Raw genomic sequence first — 4,313 nt, 5'->3', positions numbered from 1 at the left:
ATACGTTGCCATCGGACCACTTTGCGCGGCGAATCGATAACACCCTGGCTGCCTGGTGCGACTCGTAGCTAACGATTCGATTACGGGAGAGGATTCGGGTTTTCACAGACCGCCCTTCGCTGATCATACGCCATGGATCTCGCGACCGTGGAAATCGGAAGGCTTCGATCGTGCACTCATCCGAGCGTCTATCAACACGTTATGTTTTTGTCACAATCTCATCGTCGAGATGGACGAAACCAACAAACATGTACAGAACACGAGTCCTCTTCATAAATTTGCAACCGAAAAAAGTCTGGATAAATATATGAATATCATTTACGCTAAATTAAATGAATTAGTTGAACCAGAATTTTTCTTATAGGGGTGCGTCGGCGGAACCAATCGCAATTCAGCACAAAACTATAAGCACCGTTCACACGTCACATTAATCCAATGTGATATCCGCAATAGTGTATTTCGACAAGCAGGAAACTTTGATGTACCGAGACGACGCCCTGTTTGGCGGGGGCTAAACATATTGCTAAAAATATTCACGAATCGCGAGAAAGCTACTGATCGATCGATCAACCGGAGGATGACGACCAACGATTTATATGTCGTTATAAAAGTTTGTATCCCACCTCGTCGTCGTCGCGATAAATTCTTCGATAAACTTTGACGAAACCGGCTTATAGGTGTCGCGTCGCATGCACCGCAGCCGCCCTTTCGCCCCTTCCTCCTTCTCCGCTCGCCCATCAGACCGTCCAACTTTTCAGCCGCGCCCATCATATTTTATAAACATTCTTTTAAGTGGATCTGAAAGGCGCCATTAAGGCTAAAAGGCTGAAAACATGGCCAGGACAGAGATGTGGGTCAGCGGCCTCTTTGTACCTTAAATCGATACGCTCGTTCGTTGCTTAATGCGCTGCAAAATTGCACGAAAGAGCCGAAACTGGAAGGTGGCTTTCGGTAACACGTCGAGGATTCTGTCGTAGCTACGCGTGCTTACCTTTGCAGGAAGACCAGAAGGTCATTTGAACGTGCGTCCCGTTGAAAGAATTCACGTCTCACGTTTCTCGCGCGATTACGTGTCGCGCGATATCATCATCGAATCGGCGAATTCCGGCCGAACAATCGCGCATATAATCGAACGTGGATTCGACAACGAGATCGAACACGATAGCGCATGCAACCGGGGCTGTGCAACAATTGCAATTACGACACAGTTTGTGCGCGGCACCATGTGTTGTTTACCGTCCCGCTTATCCCTAACGGCTCGTTAATGGAGCGTTCGTTCGCAGTCAAATCTCGGCTCGATCAGGTTTCCCATGGTTAATAACGCGAGCCGGTGCACCGATAGCCGGAGATCCAACGAAATTTTCTCGAATTTGCACTTTTCGAACGTACAGGGTGTTACATCAACTCAATAGCATCATATATGCTGTACCATTCTCTAAACGGAAAATTACATTTTCGAAAATACGATTTTCAGTTTATTCAACTTTCAGATTACACAAATGATATGTGCACATTTTTGACATGATTATAATTAATATTATTACATAAGATATCTATATTTATCATTGTCCTCACGTTTTGATTATTGTGAATACAAAATGAGACCAAGTTGAATACATTTTGCTAACTGATATTATTTACTAACCAAGGAAAGATAGATCCTCCCAAAATTTAATTGATTTCTTTTTAGAAATCACTATTCGCATTAGATGACTATGCGCGTTTGATTGGAATGACTTTCATGCGAATCGGATGTGTAGCACGTAATACAAAATCGAATCTGAATTGGATATCTTTTATATAATCAACAGGCTCTAAGTAGAAGTTGTACACCAGAGGAGCTATCAGAGCTTTCAATTCAAACATGGCGAATCGTTGACCTGTCAATCGTAAATCCATTAGGATTTATTTGCGAAATAAAAAATGAATATCTTATAAATTACCTATGCAATTTCGTGGTCCGGTGCTGAACGGTAAATAAGAATAAGGATGACGATTTTTCATATTCTCTGATAAGAATCTGTCTGGATCAAATATTTCCGGATTCGGCCAAATGTTAGGATCATGGTGAAGTTTGTAAATAGAGATATGTATCGATGTACCTTCTGGCACCAAATATGACTCTGAAAGTATTAATGAACATAATAAAACATGTTTTATAAACAGCGATAGGAAAAGTTTAAAAAATAAATACAGGTTGTCTGAAACCTTTCTCAAGATCCGTTCTTTCTCAGATTCCTCATTAACTTTTGCGAATTTTATAAAATGATATGTGACTTTTCTATTCAAATTCACACGTTCTTGTATACTACGGATCACGAGAAAGGTTTCAGACACCCTATATATTTGGACATAATTAATTTATTGCATATGCATCAAAATTCTATCATTCACATGAAGTAGAGGATCAAGTTAAACGGGAATTAGAAACACGAGTCGAAAACATTATCAATTCATTACAATACTATGATATATTATTATTATAAAGTAATTTGTAAACCCTTATAAACAATACGTAAGATTATATAAGTGTTCTTGTGTTTCTTTCTGTGTCGAAGCNATTATATATAATATAATACAATCTATTTCGTATCTATTTATATTCGTATGCAGTTCTACGTTTAAATTGTCTAGAAAGTATTGCATTATATTATATATAATTATATGTATAAAAATCTGTTAATTACTTACTTAATTTCACATCTTCGCTACAAACGCGTGATATTATAGGAACACTAGGATACATTCTCAATGACTCTTTTATACACTTTTCCAAATATGATAGATTTTGTAACGCGTTGATAGTAAGCTTCCCATCATTTTCCTCCATCATTTCCTTAATTTCTTTCCTCACACGATCCTACGTACAAAGGTTTACACATTACACATCTATATTAACTGTTATAATTAAATAAAAATAATCAATTTTCAATTATCTTAATTTAGTACTTTTATACGTAAAATAAACAAAGTAATCGAATTATATAAAAAAAACTATATGATTCCATTAAAAAAATAAAATTCACCTTGAAGTGACCTAAAATTACTGACTATACGAGTACAACAAAGTTAAGGTCATTACTTTATGTTTACTTCGAAACTCTATAGCTTTTCTCTGAAACGTTATTTGTATAAGGCGTAGGAAAAAAGATATTTAAATGGATTGATTAAAAAATGGGCAACTCTATATATAATATAAATGTAGATTTATATACCTATATATTGAGAGAAAGTGGGAGGGAGAGAGAGAGAGAGAGAGAGAGAGAACTTGGTGGCTTATCATTGAAAGATAGCTAATTACAAAAAGAAAAAGAATACCTGGATATCTTTATGCTCAGCTAACAACAGTAAACTGAAACTTACAGCTATCGCTACAGTATCATGACCCTGTAATGGTAAGAATTTTTTGGGGTTTTAGTTAACAGATTAACTTATAGTAGTGAAAAATAAACGCAACTATATTTTTTAACAATTTGATGAAATTCAAACATTTACCGCGAATACAAAGGTATCGACTTCTTCTCTGATGTCTAAATCATTCAGTTCGCTGTGGTAAGATTCGGCTATCAAAATATCCAACAAGGCCATTCGCCTCTTTTTAACTTAAACAATATAAAATAATGTGTATGTAATCGTATTGTTTTCATAAGATAATTATTCCATATTTCGAACGTACTCCCTATTATATTCTCGTTTTCTGTTCCTGTGTCGTCTTCAAAAATTTTCAAGTATTGTCCGCCAGTTTGTTCGTGATAACGCTTTCTATCTGCGATAATCTAAGTATGGGAAGTATTATGAAATCAGTGTTGCTTATGTTACCATGCTGCCAGAAATATTTCTTAATATGTTCCCTGCCACATGTTATTAATACACACTGAACTTCATCTTCACGTCATTTGATATTTTTGTTATTAAAAGACAAAAATCTCTTTTATCTCTTATTTCTTTTATCTCTTATCTCTTTTATCGATAAAATATCTTAAATATTACATGCACTAAAATAATCTGCCTTATCGTACCATTCATCTATTCATATTCTGTCATGATTAAGAAGAAGCAAAAGTTGTTTACTTTAGTTGACTATATGCGCCATTTGTCTAAAATTTTACGTAGGCGTTTAAAAAATAGTTCTTCCAATACATATCAGTGGCACGTGCTTGTTGCAAACACTATCTTTTAGTTTATTTTAAAAACTTTCTGATCTAGTTTCGTATGTACAGATTGTTTCAATAAAATACATGTTACTATTCGATTATAAATACGAAATTTTCAAAAAAGTTACATTTTATTTTTATTTCATAATAAGCTCTTCC

General features: G+C 35.5%; 1 pseudogene; it reads right to left on the bottom strand.

Moving 5' to 3' along the window:
• Nucleotides 1-1,447: 1,447 nt before the first annotated feature.
• Nucleotides 1,448-4,313, bottom strand: part of LOC106741668 — a 4,865-nt pseudogene continuing 1,999 nt past the window's right edge.

The sequence above is a fragment of the Dinoponera quadriceps genome, unplaced genomic scaffold (genome assembly GCF_001313825.1).
Source record: "Dinoponera quadriceps isolate SergipeBrazil2010 unplaced genomic scaffold, ASM131382v1 scaffold586, whole genome shotgun sequence".
NCBI classification, from domain to species: Eukaryota; Metazoa; Arthropoda; class Insecta; order Hymenoptera; family Formicidae; genus Dinoponera; species Dinoponera quadriceps.
Note: the sequence above shows the minus strand (reverse complement) of the source record. Positions and strands in the feature narration are given on the sequence as shown.